At 48.3% G+C, this 23196-nt stretch overlaps 1 pseudogene; it reads left to right on the forward strand.

Annotated features, from left to right (window-relative positions):
• The first annotated feature begins 14942 nt into the window (after window positions 1–14942).
• On the forward strand, window positions 14943–17787 carry LOC119951473 (annotated as a pseudogene).
• The last annotated feature ends 5409 nt before the right edge of the window (window positions 17788–23196 follow it).

The raw sequence follows: 23196 nt of genomic DNA on the forward strand, positions 1-23196 counted from the left end.
AGCTGCAGATGGTCAGGCTTGATTCTGATGTCCATGGTGTACGGAAAATCACACAGCAATAAATTGTGGCGCTGACAATTACAGTCAAAGACGAGAGATATGTTCATTCGAGGCTTTATTGCTGTGTGATGCTATTCCTCCGGCTGTAACTGAAGACTAGAGTCTGAGTGACTCACACGCATATTTATACACAAGCTCCCTGTGGGCGGAGCTAGCCGGCAGGGGCTTACCGGAGGAATCTGTATTACAGGTACAGCCATACATCCCCCTACTGCAAGTATGCATATCTACAGTGGTTATCACCACACAGCCTCATCTGAGCACAGCCTCAGCCAGTGATTCAAATCACAGCGTCCGAATTGTAGAAGTTGTTGGGATAGAAATGACAATTAACAGACCTGGGAACCCAGGGCAAGAACCCTTGAAAGTATGTGGACGCGGTGTTGGGGGGGTCAGCATTGGACAACATTGTACCGGGGAAACCATGTCCATTACTGGTTTACCCTTGCCGACAACTAATCATAGTATGCAACTACAGGGAGTGACTGGAGGAACACGAACAGCAATCTTAAGAGAATCGCATGTTGCCGTTTTTCACGGCGACCCGTGATTCTCCGGCCCGGATGGGCCGAGCGGCCTGCTGTTCCCGACCTGTTCACGCCGGCGGCAACCACACCTGGTCGCTGCCGGCGTGAACATGGCGCCAAAGGTGAGTTTGTGGTTTGTGGGGGGGCGGAGAGGGGAGCGAGCACCACGGCCGTGCTCGGGAGGGGACTGGCCCGCGATCGGTGCCCACCAATCGTCGGGCCGGCGTCTCCAAGGGATGCACTCTTTCCCCTCCGCCGCCCCACAAGATTAAGCCGCCACGTCTTGCGGGCAGCGGCGGGGAAGACGGCAACCGCGTATGCGCGTGTTTGCGCCGGCCAACCTGCGCATGCGCGGCTGGCGTCATTAGGCGCCACCGGCCGCGTCATTCTCGGTGCGCCGGGCCTTGACGCCAGCGACAAGGCCCGGCGGCCGAGATTTACGGAATGCCGCTCCTAGCCCCCCAGGGGGGGGGGGAGAATAGGGGGCGAGAAGTGGCCTCCGACGCCGTCGTGAAACGCTCCGGGTTTCACAATGGCATCGGCCGTTGCTGAGAATTCTGCCCTTGATATTTACAGTTCTAGACATAGCTAACGGGTTTTGGTCAATCCCCGTGGCTGAGGAGCATCAGTACAAGTTTGCTTTTACAGTGGGGAACCAGCAGTACACCTGGATCCGCTTACCACAAGGGTACCACAATAGCCCCGCTGTATTTCATAAGAATAGGCCCAGATAATTGAACCCTTACATTGTGTCGGGACGACTATTTTATAACACATGGATGATATTTTAATAGTCTCAAACAGTTCAGCATCACACTGCCTGGCCCTCCACCGGGTGGTGCAGGCTATCCAAGACGCTGGACTTAAACTAAATCCGAACAAAGCACAGCTTGGACAGAGTCAGGTGACATACTTCGGACATATCATTGCTCAAGGAAAGAAAAAATTCCCGGAAGACAGAAAGAAAGCCATGCTCTGCATGCAGAGACCCCACACGGTGAAAGGGGTCAGACAAGTGCTGGGATTATTTAACTATTGCAGGAACTTTATGGAGGGATACGCAGCCATTGCGAAACCCCTACAGGATTTAACCAAGGGAGGAAGGATTAGCCAAGACAAGATCGAGTGGGGGGAGGAAGAGACGCAGGCTTTTCCAATCTAAAACAAGCAGTGGTGAAGGCGCCTGCCCTGGGGTTGGCGGACCTCAGTAAGCCATTCCACATCGTCTGCCAAGAGGATATTGGAATGCAGGCTGCTGTCGCAGCCCAGAGACACGGGGATAAATTAAGACCAGTCGGATACTACACCGCCCAAATGGATGCGGTAGCCACAGGCATGCACCGATGTGTGGCAGGCCTTGGCGTACACTTCATGGGCAATAATCAGAACCCATCACCCTGATGGGTGAGATAATCCTCCATTGCCCTCATACCATTGTTCAACTCTTAGAGGCTGGAAGACTGAAGGGTGTCTCGGATAGTAGACGCTCAAAGTGGGAAGTTAATATTTTACCCGGGGGCAGACATGTGGAAATCTGTAAAGATATGAGGGAAAATCCCGCAATAGGGTTAATGATACAAGGAACGGAGCAATGCATTGTGGAAGTGGAGGAGGACACTAATGGAGGCTTGGCAGAAGAGCCACTGATGGGAGAGGGAGTGAGCAACTTATATGTGGATGGAGCAAGGAAGTATATAGGAGGGGAACCCCATACGGCATGGGCTGTAGTGGATACTGAAGGTGAGTTAATTGCAGGAGAACAGATCCCCGGGATCCACTCAGCACGAATAGCTGAATTAATAGCTTTAACAAGGGCCCTGGAATGGGGCAAGGGAAAGCCAATCAATATGTACACGGACAGTAGGTACGCTTTTGGTGTAGTTCATGACTACATGACACCTTGGAGTAGGCGAGGGTTTGTGACCTCCAGCGGAGGACACATACAGCATGAGAATTTAATCAAGGACTTGATCCTGGCCGCTCGACAACCCTTAGAAGCAGCCGTGGTTAAGGTCCAAGCCCATTGGAGAATTGAGAATTCTGCGCAGCAAGGTAACAGTTGGACTGATCAGGCAGCGAAAGACCAATTAGAGCAGGAATGGGTGGGGATGCAAACTCCAGGAATAGCAGCAATGAAGGGCACAGGCAATGCTGATATTGATGTAAGGCAGGTGCAAGAACGAGCACTAGTGGAGGAAAAGGAGGGGTGGAGAAAGAATGGGGGATGGATAGGCCATGATGGAATATGGAGGAGAGAGGGAACAATAATAGCCTCCGAGGCCGTGCAACAATCCCTGTTGGACATATACCATGGACAAGCGCACACAGGGAGAGACAATGTGATCAAACTATGAAAGAAATGTTGGTGGTGGGAGGGAATGGACAGGGATGTGGCCAAATTCTGCCAGCGATGCATACAGTGCACCCTGGTGGAACCAGTCCGTCCCTGCAAGATAAAAATGGGAAGTTAGCCCCGGTGCATGGACCATGGGAAAATTTGCAATTGGATTTTACTGAGCGTTTGCTCGGGTACAGGGTAAAACATACTGGACGGTATTCTCCACGTCCGGGACTAAGTGCCCGCGCCATCGTGAACGCCGTCGCGTTTCACGACGGCGCAAATAAGTCCTGGGCACGACCTATTCTGGCCCCCACAGGGGGCAAGCACGGCGCTAGAGTGGGGGGGGGGGGGGTATGCCTAGGTAAAGTGCTTTTTCGGTGGGTCAGTGCAGAGTCAGTGGACTTAATGGCCTCCATCTACACTGCAGAGATTCTATTCTATGGATCCCAAATTTCCACAGAAGATAATGTGTTACTTTCTTGAACCACTTCAATCCATGTGTTGTTGGTTCACCCACAATGTCCTTGTGGAGGGCATTCTAGGCTTCTAACCCAGCAACAGTGAAGGAACAGTGATACAGTTCCAAGTCCGATAGTGAGTGGATTGGAGAGGAATGTCCACGTGGTGGCGTTCCTATGTATCTGCTGCCTTTGAACTTCTAGGTTATAGAGGGTATAGTTTTGAAAGATGCTGTCGAAGGAGCCTTGGTGAGTTGTTACAGTGCATCTTGTAAATGGTACACATTGCTACTACTGCGGTGCAGGGAGTGAATGGCAGATGGGGTGCCAGTCCAGCATGCTGCTTTGTCCAGGATGGTGTTGACTTTCTTGAGTTTTGTTGGAGTTGCAGTCATCCAGGCACAAAAGAGTATTCCATCACAATACTGACTTGTGCCTTGTAGATTCTGAACAGATTTCGAGGAGTCAGGGGTTGAATTACACTCCACAGAATTCCCAGTCTCTGACTTGCTCTTGTAGCCACAGTATTTAAATTGTCTGGTGAAGTTTAGTTTATTCAATGGTAACCTCCAGGACGATGATAAATGGAAGATTCAGCAATGGTTGTGCTATTGAATGTCAATAATGATGTGGAAAAACGATTTTCAGTTGTTGGAAATGGCCATTGAATGGCACTTGTTGTTTGCCACTTGTCAACGCAAGGCTGAATATTGTGCAGGTTTTGCTACATTTGAATATGGACTGTTTCAGTACTCTGGTGCTGAACATTGTGCAACCATCAGTGAACATCACCACTTCTGATCTTATGCTGGAAGGATTGATGAAACAACCTCCCATGGTTAAGCCTCAGACATTACCCTAAAGAACTGCTGCAGTGATATCCTGGAGCTGAGATGACTGACCACCAACAACCACAACCACACCCATCTTCCTTTGTGCCAGTTATGACTCCAACCAGCTGAGAGTTTTCCCCGATTCCCATTGACTCCAGTTTTGCAAGGGCTCCTTGATGCTGTGCTCAGTGAAATGCTGCCTTGATATCAAGGGCAGTTTCACCTCTGGAGTTTAATTCTTTTGTCCTTGTTTGAACCAAGGCTGTAATGGGGGCAGGAGCTGAGTCAATAGAGAGGAACACAAACTGAGTGTTGGTGAGTAAGTTAGTGCTGCGTAAGTGCCATTCAATAGCACTGTGATGACCCCTTCCATCACTTCTCTGATGATTGAGAGTAGACTGATAGGGAAGTAGTTGACTTTTTGTGTACAGGACAAATGGTAGTTTTCCACATTGCTGGGTAGATGCCAGTGTTATAGCTGTACCCAACCTGGGCAAATCCCTGGAGAGACACCAACATTGCCTCTGCAAAATTCTGCAAATGCACTGGCAGGATAGGCACACAACGTGACACCCTCTCCTAGGCTGATATCCCCAACATTGATACACTGGTTACGCTTGACCAGCTGCAATAGGCGGGCCACATTGTCCATATGCCTGATACAAGACTCCCGGAACAAGTGCTCTACTCTGTGCTCTGCAATAGCAAATGATCATTAGGAGTGCAAAGAAAAGCCTACAAGGACATTCTAAAAGCCTCCCTAAATTGATGCAATATCCCCACTATGAAGACCCAGAGGGCCTTTTAGGTGAATAAACGCACTTTTTTTGGAGTCATAGAAAGCGGCCACTTCGGCGATGTACACACAATAACTCCCCATCGAGATTACCAGAATGACGATCCCTGTCCAGATAGGTTTTTGAATAGCCCGGTAACGAGCTCCATGAGTCCCACGGGGAGATCGATTAAAGTATCCCCATGGGCCTCATGAGGGTTATTCCACCCACCAACATGTGAGAATCACTTGCCCTATAACGCACAATCTGGAGAAGAGGGCACCCGGGAAGGCGCCAACCACCTGGAGCGTCACGAGGTGGAGCATTTGGAGGTCAAGCAAAAGCAGTGGAAAAACCATGCAGAATCCAGATCATTCCACAAACCCACCTTATCGATCACGACCTGACCCACTTGTGGTCCAATCTGTGGCTCCAGGATCGGTCTATTCAGCCAGCCTGGTGTGAAAGCAAATCATCCTCAACCCTGGGGGACTGGCAAAGTGAAAGAAGAAGAAATAAATGTACAGGTCCAGTTTGGCTAGGGATGTAGCAAGTTCTGGAGCATAAGTACAGTAGTCCCCCGTTATAACGCGGGTGTTGGGGTCCAAGACAGCCACCCGCGTTGCATCCGAGCCGCGGATATCCACGATGGGGGTTTTAAATTTATTTAAAAATCTATGCATGCGCTTCCCATTGTGAGTCTACGGGGGGCGGGGGGAGAGGTCAGACCCCCGTAGACTCACAATGGGAAGCGCATGCATAGATTTTTAAATAAATTTAAAACCCCCATCGTGGATCTAATTAAAACAAACTCGGGTCCCCACGTCAATATCCTGGGTCTCCGGATTACAAATCCAGCAGCAATAACATAGCCATCCCCTGATAATTGAAATCATTTTAAAATTGCCACGGATGCCAGCAACTTGAGAATGGGGTAATGCCACGACAAGATGACGATTATGGATGAGAGAGGACATGAGTGTATCTTTCAATCAAACTAAGTATGTGCTTAAGTTCGTCCTGCGCCATTGAGAGTGATGCCTTCGCATTGCTATGAGCCTTTCAACGTTGCGCGTCATGTTTGACTTGATTAGAAGGAAACCCCATTCTATGCTGACCATAATTCGCTTCCGTTTGTGGAAGGCAATTAGCTCTCAAAGTTGAAGATTATTTCGTTGAATTTTCTTGTTGCATCCTTTCAACAAAAACAATGTGTATTGCCCTCGAACAGATAACATTATTGCAGCCACGATGCCACACGTTTATTTGCCGATCCTTGGTAGATGAATGATTGGGGAAATGCGTGCAGTAAGGAGCTGTGTGAGCTGCTCCTCTCTCACTGAATCTCCCTCCAATCAGCCGGCAGTGTCAATTTCAGCGGCCGGCTCACTTTGATCCGGAGAGGGAAGCTGACAGTTGGGGTCCATAAGCCCCCCCGCCGTATATCGTGAACCGCGGTATTGCGGAGCGCGGTATAACGGGGGACTACTGTACTATTATTGGAATATTCATAGAATCATAGAATACCTACAGTACAGAAGTAGGCCTTTTAGCCCTTCAAGCCTGCACCGAACCTCTGAAAAGCGCTCTGACAAATATTGCCAGAGTAAATATCCTTTACAATAACCAGTGCCTTCATCATTTCTTGATATCACGTGGAGTGAATCAAATTGGTTGACGTCTGAGATCAGTGATGCTGGGGGCATCCGGAGGAGGCGACGATGAATCATCCACTCAGCACTTCTAGCTAACGTCCAACTATCAAGTACATATTGGGAACTCTGCATGAGACTGCAACTGTGGAGCAGGAGTATTCTGTTCGACGTTGTCAAATAGCTAAAACTGTGCTTGTGAGATGGTGCTGGAGTGAAAACTCATGAATATAGGGGAAGGGAGCCTCAGGAGGCGAGAATGAAACCCTACAATTTGAGTATATCCGAGTCGGAGTGACTTTTGGAGAGAATTCCGAGGGAAGATCTTCAAAGGTGAAGACCGGAAACCATCAGGAGAGGGACAGAGTTTCAAAGAGATTAGTGGACTCGTAGCGTCTACTGACGTTTGTGTGAATTGTTGAGAAAGCCATCAAATTTGACTTTGTCACATATGTCATGGTGTGTTCAACAATAGGTTGCCTGTTAATTCATATGTACCACATATTAATTCTGAATGTTAGAGTATCAGATAGATATTCTGAATTGTTTTATCTTTCTGAATTTGTATAATAAGGTTTAGTTTTTTTCATTCAAAACTCATGGAATCTTGTGGCTTTATTCTCTGAGCAAGAGTCTTGAATCCCAAACTCTGTCTACTTCAAGTAAAATGATACTGGTCCCTAACCAGATCGTACCAAGAATGAGGGGGCCTGGTTTAGGATCATAATAACATCATTGAAACACACTTCATACTGAAAGAAACAGCCATTTCAAAAAGCCATTCCAAAAAAATTATAGCCCCTCCATCAGTCAATCTGTCTGCTCACCATAAAGACAGTTAACCCTTCTAAAAACAATCAAACTGTCTCCATATCTTCAGCACAGGCAAATGGTTCTGTAATTTTTTGAAGCTGAGCCATGAATTCACAATAGCCATACATATCAAAACAAACCATTGCAGATCTACACAATGAAACTCAAAGACTAAATGCTGTTTCATTTCCATTTCAGAACAAATTTTCTGTCAATCATTGGAGGGAAGTATCAACATCCTTGGGTACGTCCTGTCTCCTTCAATAGATGAATCAGTGCTCCTCCATGTTGAACGCCATGAGGAGGAAGCACTAAGGGTATAAATGTACTCTGTATGGGGAAATTCAATGTTCATCGACAAAAGTGGCTTGGTAGCACCATTACTGACCAAGCTGGCTGGTTTCTGTGGGACATAGCTGTTAAGCCACATCTTCAGCAGGCGGTGTGGAAACCAACAAGAGGGAAAAGTTGACTTAACTTCATCCTCACCAACCTATCTTGGACAGATGCATCTGTATTGGTAGGAGTGATCACCATACAGTCCTTGTGGAGACAGAGTGCCGACTTCATACAGACGATACCTTCCATCGTGTTGTGTGGCACTCACATGATGTGGAATATGATAGGTATCAAACAGATCTAGCAACACAAAACCGGAAACCCATGAGGCGCTATGAGCTATCAGCAACAGCAGAATTGTACTCAACCACAATCTGTAACCTCATGACCCAGCAGATTTCCCACTCTACCATTACCATTATGCCAGGTAATCAACAATTGTTTAACAAAGAGTGCAGGAGGGCATGCCAGGAGCAGCAACGGGCATACTTCAAAATAAGATGTCAACCTAGTAAAGCTATGACACAGGACTCCAAGCATGTCAAACAATGGAAGCAGCATTTCATAGACAGAGCTAAGCGATCCCACAACCAACGGATCAGTTCAAAGATCTGGAATCCTGCCACATCCAGTTGTAAATGGTATTGGACAATAAAACAACTAACTGGAGGAGGAGGGTCCACAAATACCCACCTTAATGATGCAGGAGCCCAGTACATTGGTACAAATGACAAGGCATTTGCAATCATCTTCAACCAGAGGTCCCCAGCGTAACAGATGCTGGTCTTTAGCCAATTTCATTCACTCCATATGATGTAAAAACATAAGAACCAGGAGCAGGAGTAGGCCATCTGACCCTTCGAGCCTGCTCCACCATTCAAAGATCATAGTTGATCTTTTGTGGACTCAGCTCCATTTTCCCGCCCGAACACCATAACCCTTTATTGCTTTATTCTTCAAAAAAACTATCTATCTTTAGCTTGAAAACATTTAATGAAGGAGCCTCAACTGCTTCACTGGGCAGGAAATCCCATAGATTCACAACCCTTTAGGTGAAGAAGTTCCTCCTAAACTCAGTCATAAATCTACTTCTCCCTATTTTGAGGAAATAGCTGAAGGGCACTTGATGCTGCAAAGGCTATTGGTCCTAACGACATTTCGGCAATTTTACTGAAGACTTACGCTCCAGAACTAGCCACACCCCTCACCAAGCTGTTTCAATACAACGACAACACTGGCACCTACCAGGTAATGTGGGTAAATTAGCCAATCATGTCCTGTCCACAAAAAGCAGGACAGATCCAACCCAGCCAATTACTGCTCCAGCACCCCACTGTTGATCGTCAGCAAAGTGATGAGAAGTGTTTGCTGCTTTCATGCAGCATTTACTCAGTAATAACCTGCTCACTGATGTTAAGCTTGTGTTAGGCCAGGGTCACTCAGCTCCTGTCTTCATGACTATAATATTCTGGACTCTCAGGACAAGAGAACGTGGAATTGAGGCACCTGAGGTTGAATGCAAATAACAGCGCAGGTTTATTGAAGAGCTGCTAACTGTGTAAAGCCTTGATCTAGACTGAGGCAACGCTTGTGAAGCAGCCGGTGACATTACACACTATCACGTGACTAGACACTTAAGTGACCACACACCAACACAACAACAACCACAAATATATAACAATTACAGCCTTGGCTATTATCTGCGAACATCCCCACATGGACAAAGAGACAAACAAGAGGTGAGGTGCGAGTGATTAATATTGAAATCACGGCAGCATTTGTGGCATCAAGGAGCCCGATTAAACCGGGAATCAATGAGAATCAAGGGGAAAAATCTCCACATGCTAGGTATGACTGGTTGGAGTCATACCAGCACAAAGGAAGTAGGTTGTGATTGGAGGTCAATCATCTCAGTCCTGGGACATCGCTGCTGTAGTTCCTCAGAGTAATGTCCTGAGGGCAAAATCTTCAGCTGTTTCATCAATGATCGTCCCTCCGTGATAAGGTCAGAAGTGGGGATGTTCGTGGACAATAACAGCATTTGTGATTCCTCAGATACTAAAGCAGTTGTAATGAACTCCAATTGGCTTTATTGGTTGGCCAATTGGAGTATGAGCTCCCTCAATGATAGCTCATTGAGGGGGCCCATATAATCACCTGTGTAGGCTTTGTGAGCCAGTCTTAAGTTGACTGGACTGCTAGCAGCACTGTTTGTAGCTGCTCCTGTAATATCGTTATTGTAAATAAATATTGGTGTGGTGACGGAACTCCTGCCTCCCGTGGATTACTACAGTGGCGACGAGGTAAACTACGAATTTTTCAGAGACCAGCTGCCACACTCGGAGGGTAAGCCTTGCCATTTTAAAAATGCCGTTTTTTGGGAGGTTAGAGGCATTCGACCCGGTTTTGAGGACTGGTCCCAGTATGTGGAGAGAATGTGTTACTTCTTCCCGGCAAATGATATACTGACAGACGAAAGGAGACGGCTTATCCTGCTGTCGGCGTGCGGACCCTCCGCTTTCGCCATTATACATAGTCTGACTTATCCCGATGCGCCGGACACGAAAGCTTTCCAAGAAGTAACGGAATTGGTGAAAGAGCACGACGACCCAAAACCACCCCTCATTTTGCATAGGTACAGATTCTACACAGCGAAGCGGGAAGACAGGGAGTCAGTCACGAATTTCTTGACCCGCCTGAGAAGGCTGGTGGAAAAATGTGAGTTCGGCCCAACGCTAAATGAAATGCTTCGGGACCGGTTAGTGTGTGGTATAAATGACCTCACAATACAGAAACGCCTGTTGGCGGAAACGGAGCTAGACTGCAGGCAGGCGTTACAGCTCGCACTGTCCCTAGAAAAGGCAGCAAGTGGGGTGCAGGAACTACAGGGCACGCCAATGGAGGTAGATACCTGTGAGAGGGACTACCACAACGGGTCCTGCTACCAGATAGCCGCTCTCAGGAAAAACCTGAGGAATAGAGGGAAAAAGGAAAACCCCAGAACTGCCCCCAAGTCTGCCAGGACTAACTGGAGACAGAGGGAAGTAACAGCTGAGGCTCCCCCAACAGAGAAGGACCGTTTCTGGCACCAGACAGAGTGGGGTAACAACGACAGAAACCCTAGAAGGAGGTGGCAAAAGAGGAATAGCAGGTGGGGACGCAGGGAAGTACACAACCTAGACGCCCCATCCTCCTCCGAAGGGGAACAATTATATAATATTACAACAAAGAAAGCAGAACCCATTAGGATTACCCCACGGGTGAACGGGCGGCCGACAATAATGGAAATAGACACGGGTGCGGCTGTATCAGTAATGGGAGTGGCAGCATTTAGAAAAATCAAAGATAGACTCCAGCCACTAACCCTAACAAAAACATCGACAAAACGTAAAACCTACACGGGGGAACCCCTGGAAGTTCTAGGCACGACTCATGTACCTGTGGAATATGGGGAACAATTGCTCAGATTACCATTGACGATAGTAGAGGGCTCCGGACCGAGCTTAATTGGACGGAACTGGCTGAAAGACCTGAAATTAGATTGGATGAAAATTTTCCAGAGTGGAAGCGGGCAGTTGAGTGGAGTACTCCAAAAATACCCGGAGGTCTTCCAGGAAGATTTGGGGGAAATCATAGGCGCCAAAGCAACTTTGCACGTAGACCCAGAAGCCCTTCCGAAATTTTGTAAGGCCAGGCCGGTACCTTTTGCATTAAGCAAGAAAGTAGATGACGAAATAGAAAGGTTACGGCGCGACGGCATTATCAGACCAGTACAATTCTCGGAATGGGCAGCGCCGGTGGTACCAATTTTGAAGCCAGACGGCTTGATACGTCTCTGTGGAGATTTCAAACAGACAGTAAACAAATACGCACTGCTGGACAAATACCCAATCCCGAAAATAGACGACCTATATGCCAAATTGGCAGGTGGGCTTTTGTTCACGAAACTAGACATGACCCACGCCTACCTGCAGTTAAAACTGGACAAGGGCTCCCAGACGTTCGCTACGATCAACACCCTGAAGGGCCTTTTTCGTTATACTAGGCTACCTTTTGGAGTGTCATCAGCCTGCGCTATATTCCAGCGTACGATGGAAAATATCCTGCAGGGGCTACCGCACGTGCCGATTTATTTGGACGATGTCTTAATAACGGGTAGGACAAACAGGGAACACTTAAGGAACCTGGAGGAAGTGCTCAGGCATTTCGAAAAGGCAGGCGTACGGCTAAAAAGGGAAAAATGTGTTTTTCTGGCCCCACAAGTAACGTACCTGGGATATAAAGTAGACGAGTCAGGCTTACATCCATTATAAGACAGAGTAAGGGCAATAAAAGAAGCCCCAGCTCCCACCACGGTCCAGGAGTTACGATCATTTCTAGGGTTGGTAACCTATTATGGAAAATTTATTGAAAATAGGGCGTCCATCCTGGAACCCCTCCACCAGCTACTAAAAAAGGGACAAGAATGGAAATGGTCCACCCGCCAAAACCGAGCATTTAGGGACATTAAGGAACAGTTGTCATCCGAAATTGTCCAAGAGCATTATGACCCAAGGAAGGAGTTGGTGGTCACTTGTGATGCATCCCCATACGGGGTAGGAGCCGTCTTAGCCCATAGAGGAAGGAATGGGGAAGAACGGCCAATAGCCTATGCTTCGAGGACCTTGGTGATGGCTGAGAGGAAGTACGCCCAAATCGAGAAGGAAGGACTGGCGGTGATATTCGCAGTAAAAAAATTTCACCAGTATCTGTACGGGCGGAAATTCACCATAGTGATGGACCATAAGCCGTTATTAGGGTTATTAAAAGAAGACAAGTCAATACTCCCGATTGCATCAGCTAGAATCCAACGCTGGGCGTTGCTACTGGCGGCGAGTAGCACATGCAGATGCTTTGAGCAGACTTCCCCTCCCGGACACTGCGCCGCAAATACCAAAAGTAGAGGAGACAGTAATGACTCTAAATTTTTTGGACACCCTACCAGTAGACGCACAACATATTCGGTTGTGGACACAAAAAGACCCAGTTTTAGCGAAGATGAAGCATTTACTGCTAACAGGGGAACTAGAAAGACCAGTGGAGCCCCAGATGCACCCATACTGGAGCAGAAGGGACCAAATCACCATAGAAGACGGTATTCTATTATGGGGAGCCCGGGTAATCGTCCCAGCTCAGGGCCGTCAGGCAATCTTAACTGAGTTACATCACGGACACCCAGGGGTGTCTAAAATGAAGATGCTAGCTCGAAGCTACATTTGGTGGCTGGGTTTGGACACAGACATAGCAACCTAGGTACGTCGGTGCCAGGAGTGCCAACAGGGGCAGAGTGCCACCAGCGGCACCATTGCACCCGTGGGAATGGCCGGGTAGACCGTGGACCCGTCTGCATATTGACCATGCCGGCCCTTTCATGGGCTCAATGTTTTTGGTGATAGTGGACGCCCACTCCAAATGGTTGGACGTCCACCGGGTAATCACGGCAAGCACAACATCGACAATCGAAAAGCTCAGGGCCTCGTTTGCAACACATGGACTTCCGGAGGTATTGGTGTCGGACAACGGAACGGCATTCACAAGTGGGGAATTTGGAAAATTCCTGAAGGAAAACGGAGTCCGTCACATCAAAACGGCCCCTTACCATCCAGCGACCAACGGCCTGGCAGAGAGAGTGGTCCAGACACTTAAAGCGGTATTCAAGAAGCAGCCGGCAGCGTCAATAGACACAAAGCTCTCCCGTTGGCTGTTTGATTACAGGACCACACCGCATTCCACAATGGGCATACCGCCAGCTGAACTCTTAATGGGAAGGCGGCTGCGAACGAGGCTGAGTCTCCTTTTCCCAAATTTAATGGGGAAAGTGGAGAAACATCAAGAGGCCCAACGCAGGGGGCATGATAATAGTCGGCAGCAGAGACATTTCCATGTGGGGTCACCGGTTTGGGTCAAGAATTATGGGAATGGACAAACGTGGGTCAAAGGCACGGTAGAGTCCCAAACAGGGCCCATATCCTATGAGGTTTCAATAGGAGGTAAGGTGCTGAAGAAACACCTAGACCAAATAAGGACAGCGGAACCACACCTGGAGGCAGGCGAAGCAGGACCGCCTCAAGCTGGGATAGCCCAGACGGAAAGGATACCCACACCCCAGCCCCGAGCAATTTCTCCAGACCCCGTCATCCAGTCATCAGAGTCGGAGATGGACACACTCGACGAGGCCACCGCGACACCTCTCCCCGAGGAGGAGGAAGAACAACTTCCAAGAAGGTCGTCAAGGAGAAGACGGGCACCTATAAGGTACACCCCGCCCACTTCGGAGAACGACCCGGCGGACGACACAGAGGTGACAGACCCAGACATGAGGAACAGGAAGAAGCTCAGAGGAATGCCAGCTGTCAGGAATTCCTCGGACCTTGGGGGGGAGGGGTGTAATGAACTCCAATTGGCTTTATTGGCTGGCCAATTGGAGTATGAGCTCCCTCAATGATAGCTCATTGAGGGGGCCCATATAATCACCTGTGTAGGTTTTGTGAGCCAGTCTTAAGTTGACTGGACTGCTAGCAGCACTGTTTGTAGCTGCTCCTGTAATATCGTTATTGGAAATACATATTGGTGTGGTGACGGAACTCCTGCCTCCCGTGGATTACTACAGCAGTCCATGTCCAAATGTAGCCTAGACCTAGACAATCTCTAAGCTTTGACTGACAAGTGGCAGGTAACATTCATGTCACACAAGTGCCAGGCAATGACCATATCCACCAAGAAATAATCTAAGGATTGCCCCATGATATTCAATGGAATGAGCATAATTGAAACTCCCACTATCAGAATTCTGTTTAATTGACCAGAAACTCTACTGGACTAGTTTTATGAATACTGTGGCTACAAGAGCAGGTCAAAGTCTAGAAATCCTGCGGTGAATAGCTCACCACCTGACTCCTCAAAGCCTGTCCACCATATACAAGACACAAGTCAGTGTGATGGAATACGCTCCACTTGCCTGGATGAGTGTAGCTCTCCACTTACCTGGATGAGAAGCTCTATACCATGCAGGACAAATCAAACCACTTGGTAGGTACCAAATCGACAAACATTCACACCCTGCACCATTATTGCACAGTAGCAGCAGTGTGTTCCACCTACAAGATGCACTATAGGAACTCACCAAGCTTCCTCAGGTAGTGTCTTCCAAACCCACAACCATTAGCATGTAGAAATACAAGGGTAGCATATATGTGGAAGGATCACCTGGAGGTTTCTCTCCAAACACTCACCATTCTGATTTGGAAAGATATTGCTGATGTTTCACTGTCGCTGGGTCAAAGTCCTGGAACTTCATCCCTAACAACACTGTACGGGCACCCATGTCACATGGACTGCAACAGTTCAAGAAGGCATTTCACCACCGCCACCACTTTCCCAAGGGCTACTAGGAATGGCCAATAAATGCTGGCCTAGCCAGCGAACCCTACATCCCTTGAATTAATTTTTTAGAAAGCTGTCTTTACAGGGTTATGAATACGTCTGTTTTGATAAAGGGATTAAGTACTTGAGGGGCTTGAATGCTTTTTCATGAATGTGAGGTTTTTTAAACAGTGAAATTTGTAATGGATATTTCAAATTTTTTTTTTACAAATCAACATGGCTCCTGAGATCTGTTCATGAAAAATATTGTCTGAGTTAGCATGGAGGGTGTGAGGCAAAGGGTGGTGGCATGGGTTGGCATGAGCCTATAAGGAGCCATGGGAGTGCGTGGGGTGCATGGCTTGGCATGGATGTGACATGAAGGATGGATATTAAACTAAACAACTGGGTCAAAGACCGAGAGAACCAAGGCAGGCCTATTAAATAGCCCCTGTGGCCACCTCCAAATTGCATTCAGAGATATTGCGCCCAACCCAATCCTGCAACCATTCCTCCACATCCACCAAATGAAAATCAGGTTTGACAGGGCACGTTTCCCCAAGGCAGTTCCGGTGTGCTGGGAAATCTCCCAACTCAGCTAAACAACTCCGGACTGAAAATCCAGCCCATTATTTCTATTAATTTTGAGTATTCAAGGGCAGCACGGTGGCATAGTGGTTAGCATTGCTGCCTCACGGCACCGAGATCCCAGGTTCGATCCCGGCTCTGGGTCACTGTCCGTGTGGAGTTTGTACATTCTCCCCGTTTTTGCGTGGGTTTCACCCCCACAACCCAAAGATGTGCAGGGTAGGTGGATTGGCCATGCTAAGTTACCCTTTAATTGGGAAAAAAAATGAATTGGGTACTCTAAATTCATTTTTTTTAAATTTGAGTATTCTAAATAGGAAGTTCTGGGAATGCAATAGATTTACCAACAATCATAACATATGGACAACTTTGTCAATTGTTACTTCGGCCTCTTTTGCTAGACAATAATAGCCAATTGGCAGTGCCTTGTTGCATATCACAGAAGTGTTCAAATATTGGTGGATCAAATCCATAAGCATTTTATAAATATATATTTTTGTCTGTGATAATTGATAAAATTATAGTATTATGATAAAATTATTCATGAGATGCCAAGTAGACATTTAAAAAATTTTTTTTAGAGTACCCAATTATTTTTTCCAATCAAGGGGCAATTTAGCGTGGCCAATCCACTTATCCTGCACATCTTTGGGTTCTGGGGGTGAAACACATGCAGACACGGGGGGAGAATATGATATCCCCACACAGACAGTGACCCGTGGTCATGACAACCTGGGCCCACAACACCATGGGCAGCAGTGCTAACCACTGCGCCACCGTGCCACCCAAACAGACATAAGTGAACAATTCAAGTTGTACATGAGGCCACTCTTGATTTTCCAAAGTATGGTATTTTTATAATGAGCTGGGGTGGAATTCTCCGACCCCCCCCCCCCCCTCCCCCGGTCGGGTCAGAGAATCGCCCGGGGCCAGCGTCAATCCCGCCACCGCCGTGTCCCGAATTCTACGCCACCGGAGATTCGGCCGGGCCGCGATGGGCCAAAGTCCCGCCTCTGTCAAGCCTCTCCCGCCGGCGGGAATCAAAACACCTACCTGACCGGCAGGATTGGTGGCGCGGGTGGGCGCCGGGGTCCTGGGGGGAGTGCGGGGCGATCTGACCCCGGGGGATGCCCCCACGGTGGCCTGGCCGTGGGGGCACTCTTTTCCTTCCGTCTTCACCATGGTCTTCACCATGGCGGAGGCGGAAGAGACCCCCTCCCCTGCGCATGCGCCGGGATAACAGGGGAACTAGAAAGACCAGTGGAGCCCCAGATGCACCCATACTGGAGCAGAAGGGACCAAATCACCATAGAAGACGGTATTCTATTATGGGGAGCCCGGGTAATCGTCCCAGCTCAGGGCCGTCAGGCAATCTTAACTGAGTTACATCACGGACACCCAGGGGTGTCTAAAATGAAGATGCTAGCTCGAAGCTACATTTGGTGGCTGGGTTTGGACACAGACATAGCAACCTAGGTACGTCGGTGCCAGGAGTGCCAACAGGGGCAGAGTGCCACCAGCGGCACCATTGCACCCGTGGGAATGGCCGGGTAGACCGTGGACCCGTCTGCATATTGACCATGCCGGCCCTTTCATGGGCTCAATGTTTTTGGTGATAGTGGACGCCCACTCCAAATGGTTGGACGTCCACCGGGTAATCACGGCAAGCACAACATCGACAATCGAAAAGCTCAGGGCCTCGTTTGCAACACATGGACTTCCGGAGGTATTGGTGTCGGACAACGGAACGGCATTCACAAGTGGGGAATTTGGAAAATTCCTGAAGGAAAACGGAGTCCGTCACATCAAAACGGCCCCTTACCATCCAGCGACCAACGGCCTGGCAGAGAGAGTGGTCCAGACACTTAAAGCGGTATTCAAGAAGCAGCCGGCAGCGTCAATAGACACAAAGCTCTCCCGTTGGCTGTTTGATTACAGGACCACACCGCATTCCACAATGGGCATACCGCCAGCTGAACTCTTAATGGGAAGGCGGCTGCGAACGAGGCTGAGTCTCCTTTTCCCAAATTTAATGGGGAAAGTGGAGAAACATCAAGAGGCCCAACGCAGGGGGCATGATAATAGTCGGCAGCAGAGACATTTCCATGTGGGGTCACCGGTTTGGGTCAAGAATTATGGGAATGGACAAACGTGGGTCAAAGGCACGGTAGAGTCCCAAACAGGGCCCATATCCTATGAGGTTTCAATAGGAGGTAAGGTGCTGAAGAAACACCTAGACCAAATAAGGACAGCGGAACCACACCTGGAGGCAGGCGAAGCAGGACCGCCTCAAGCTGGGATAGCCCAGACGGAAAGGATACCCACACCCCAGCCCCGAGCAATTTCTCCAGACCCCGTCATCCAGTCATCAGAGTCGGAGATGGACACACTCGACGAGGCCACCGCGACACCTCTCCCCGAGGAGGAGGAAGAACAACTTCCAAGAAGGTCGTCAAGGAGAAGACGGGCACCTATAAGGTACACCCCGCCCACTTCGGAGAACGACCCGGCGGACGACACAGAGGTGACAGACCCAGACATGAGGAACAGGAAGAAGCTCAGAGGAATGCCAGCTGTCAGGAATTCCTCGGACCTTGGGGGGGAGGGGTGTAATGAACTCCAATTGGCTTTATTGGTTGGCCAATTGGAGTATGAGCTCCCTCAATGATAGCTCATTGAGGGGGCCCATATAATCACCTGTGTAGGTTTTGTGAGCCAGTCTTAAGTTGACTGGACTGCTAGCAGCACTGTTTGTAGCTGCTCCTGTAATATCGTTATTGTAAATACATATTGGTGTGGTGACGGAACTCCTGCCTCCCGTGGATTACTACAGCAGTCCATGTCCAAATGTAGCCTAGACCTAGACAATCTCTAAGCTTTGACTGACAAGTGGCAGGTAACATTCATGTCACACAAGTGCCAGGCAATGACCATATCCACCAAGAAATAATCTAAGGATTGCCCCATGATATTCAATGGAATGAGCATAATTGAAACTCCCACTATCAGAATTCTGTTTAATTGACCAGAAACTCTACTGGACTAGTTTTATGAATACTGTGGCTACAAGAGCAGGTCAAAGTCTAGAAATCCTGCGGTGAATAGCTCACCACCTGACTCCTCAAAGCCTGTCCACCATATACAAGACACAAGTCAGTGTGATGGAATACGCTCCACTTGCCTGGATGAGTGTAGCTCTCCACTTACCTGGATGAGAAGCTCTATACCATGCAGGACAAATCAAACCACTTGGTAGGTACCAAATCGACAAACATTCACACCCTGCACCATTATTGCACAGTAGCAGCAGTGTGTTCCACCTACAAGATGCACTATAGGAACTCACCAAGCTTCCTCAGGTAGTGTCTTCCAAACCCACAACCATTAGCATGTAGAAATACAAGGGTAGCATATATGTGGAAGGATCACCTGGAGGTTTCTCTCCAAACACTCACCATTCTGATTTGGAAAGATATTGCTGATGTTTCACTGTCGCTGGGTCAAAGTCCTGGAACTTCATCCCTAACAACACTGTACGGGCACCCATGTCACATGGACTGCAACAGTTCAAGAAGGCATTTCACCACCGCCACCACTTTCCCAAGGGCTACTAGGAATGGCCAATAAATGCTGGCCTAGCCAGCGAACCCTACATCCCTTGAATTAATTTTTTAGAAAGCTGTCTTTACAGGGTTATGAATACGTCTGTTTTGATAAAGGGATTAAGTACTTGAGGGGCTTGAATGCTTTTTCATGAATGTGAGGTTTTTTAAACAGTGAAATTTGTAATGGATATTTCAAATTTTTTTTTTACAAATCAACATGGCTCCTGAGATCTGTTCATGAAAAATATTGTCTGAGTTAGCATGGAGGGTGTGAGGCAAAGGGTGGTGGCATGGGTTGGCATGAGCCTATAAGGAGCCATGGGAGTGCGTGGGGTGCATGGCTTGGCATGGATGTGACATGAAGGATGGATATTAAACTAAACAACTGGGTCAAAGACCGAGAGAACCAAGGCAGGCCTATTAAATAGCCCCTGTGGCCACCTCCAAATTGCATTCAGAGATATTGCGCCCAACCCAATCCTGCAACCATTCCTCCACATCCACCAAATGAAAATCAGGTTTGACAGGGCACGTTTCCCCAAGGCAGTTCCGGTGTGCTGGGAAATCTCCCAACTCAGCTAAACAACTCCGGACTGAAAATCCAGCCCATTATTTCTATTAATTTTGAGTATTCAAGGGCAGCACGGTGGCATAGTGGTTAGCATTGCTGCCTCACGGCACCGAGATCCCAGGTTCGATCCCGGCTCTGGGTCACTGTCCGTGTGGAGTTTGTACATTCTCCCCGTTTTTGCGTGGGTTTCACCCCCACAACCCAAAGATGTGCAGGGTAGGTGGATTGGCCATGCTAAGTTACCCTTTAATTGGGAAAAAAAATGAATTGGGTACTCTAAATTCATTTTTTTAAAATTTGAGTATTCTAAATAGGAAGTTCTGGGAATGCAATAGATTTACCAACAATCATAACATATGGACAACTTTGTCAATTGTTACTTCGGCCTCTTTTGCTAGACAATAATAGCCAATTGGCAGTGCCTTGTTGCATATCACAGAAGTGTTCAAATATTGGTGGATCAAATCCATAAGCATTTTATAAATATATATTTTTGTCTGTGATAATTGATAAAATTATAGTATTATGATAAAATTATTCATGAGATGCCAAGTAGACATTTAAAAAATTTTTTTTAGAGTACCCAATTATTTTTTCCAATCAAGGGGCAATTTAGCGTGGCCAATCCACTTATCCTGCACATCTTTGGGTTCTGGGGGTGAAACACATGCAGACACGGGGGGAGAATATGATATCCCCACACAGACAGTGACCCGTGGTCATGACAACCTGGGCCCACAACACCATGGGCAGCAGTGCTAACCACTGCGCCACCGTGCCACCCAAACAGACATAAGTGAACAATTCAAGTTGTACATGAGGCCACTCTTGATTTTCCAAAGTATGGTATTTTTATAATGAGCTGGGGTGGAATTCTCCGACCCCCCCCCCCCCCCCCCTCCCCCGGTCGGGTCAGAGAATCGCCCGGGGCCAGCGTCAATCCCGCCACCGCCGTGTCCCGAATTCTACGCCACCGGAGATTCGGCCGGGCCGCGATGGGCCAAAGTCCCGCCTCTGTCAAGCCTCTCCCGCCGGCGGGAATCAAAACACCTACCTGACCGGCAGGATTGGTGGCGCGGGTGGGCGCCGGGGTCCTGGGGGGAGTGCGGGGCGATCTGACCCCGGGGGATGCCCCCACGGTGGCCTGGCCGTGGGGGCACTCTTTTCCTTCCGTCTTCACCATGGTCTTCACCATGGCGGAGGCGGAAGAGACCCCCTCCCCTGCGCATGCGCCGGGATGACGTCAGCAGCCGCTGACGCTCCGGCGCATGCGCGGACTTACGCCGGCTGGCGTGGTGCCAAAGGCCATTCACGCCAGCCAGCGGAGCTCCAACCACTCCGGCGCGTCTCCGCAACTTTGGGGCGGCCTGACGCCAGAGTGGTTCATGCCACTCCAACACGCCGGGACCCCCTTTTGTCATCTGGCCTCGTAGCTCAGTCTTATTTTTTTTTTCTTATTACTCTTGTGAAGTGCCGTCCATCTTATTACGGGGGGGCTGGTTTAGCTCACTCAGCTAAATCGCTGGCTTTTAAAGCAGACCAGGCAGGCCAGCAGCACGGTTCGATTCCCGTACCAGCCTCCCCGGACAGGCGCCGGAATGTGGCGACTAGGGGCTTTTCATAGTAACTTCATTGAAGCCTACTCGTGACAATAAGCGATTTTCATTTCATTTCATTTCATGGAAGAACACAAATTGTTGTTGTAATCTTATTCGACAGGCAGCCATGTTTGCTTCACCTTTGAACTGGGACCAAGGTTTCAAAAAGCCATTCCATTTCCTCCTCACCAAATGTGGCTTGAATAGAGCAGGTTGTTATACTGTTGTGTTAACTTTTGTTTTTAAGTTCCATTTAGAACTATATACCAGGGGCTGGATTCTCCGCACCCCGACATCGAAATCGCATCCGGCGCTGGGGCGGAGAATCCATTTCTGCGCAAGGAATCAAGTATGTCACGTCGCGTAGCCCTTAGATGCGGCCATTGCCAGAGGCCCACCCTGCTATTCTCCGCACCCAACCTGTCGAAGTACCGACGGCATGGATCTAACATGGTCCCAGCTGTTCGGGATACTCGCGTGGCAACTGTGGACTCAGTCCGCAGCCGCTGTGGTCGGGCCGGGCCGATCGTAGGGCGGGGGGGGGGGGGGGGGGGGGGGGGGTCTCAAATGGAACCAGGGTATTTTTGTGCGGGCGGTCCGGATCTGGCGCGTGGCCGATCGGGGGCACTATATACTCGGTCCAGCTCCGCGGTCTGTCCGCCATGGAGCATGACGCGGCCGCTGCAGCCTCTGACCCAGAAGTGCGGGGGCCCGTATCTACAACTGGAGCTGCGAGTTTCACGACGGCATGGGGACATAGTCCCTGAAATGGAGAATCCAGCCCCAGATTTGATAAGGAGCTCCATTCTTTTGGAGAAAGCATAGATCAGCATTCGTACAAGCTCATAAATATCTATTATTTCTTTTTTTCACTGCAACTGAATTCTAATGAAATCCAGTCAAGTTGTGTGCAGACCAGTGCTACTTTCTGCTATCAGAGAAATCAGTACCTTGTTTGTTTTGAACATATTTCCAAAATGAAATAACAGGGATTTGGACAAGAAAAGAGGGACCTAAAACATTGTAGAAGACTATTATTTTGAAAAGAACAGCTTGTGGCTGTGAATTGCTATCTGAGCATCAATAATTGATCACTCTTTAGCTCAAGCCAGTGCAAACCAGCCAATTTGTAAAATAATTTAAAATATTTCCTTCATGAGTTTCAAATCTGACAGATCTGAAATAGGTTTTCTGACAGAGAGAAGCCAATTTAGATTGCTCTCTCTACATGTCCAATCACTGGTAACTCTGAATGTGTCCCCTTGCTCTTCCACTGTCGAGAAAAGAATTCTTTGTAGATTGATCCAACATAGACCAAAACTCATTTATTATAGAGTCCAATGGTCTGATTTCTGCTTCAAGCACGTAAAAGGAAAACTGAATGAGATTGATTTGAGTTGGTATAAATACCTTCTGTGCAGGGAGCACTGGTTCTTAGTAATGCTACTTCCTTAAATCTTTTACTCTTTGAGACTTCTCTGAATTGTCTTTATGTTCTTTCGTCAAAAGGTAGTCATGGAAAATGTTGCCTGATAACCTTTTGGAATTCTGTGGCTGGTAATATTAACAGGCAATTTCAGACAGTCATTTTTCTTTTTTTTTGAACTGTTTACCAGAGCGATGAGCTCTTCCAG

The sequence above is a fragment of the Scyliorhinus canicula genome, chromosome 17, assembly GCF_902713615.1.
Source record: "Scyliorhinus canicula chromosome 17, sScyCan1.1, whole genome shotgun sequence".
NCBI lineage: Eukaryota > Metazoa > Chordata > Chondrichthyes > Carcharhiniformes > Scyliorhinidae > Scyliorhinus > Scyliorhinus canicula.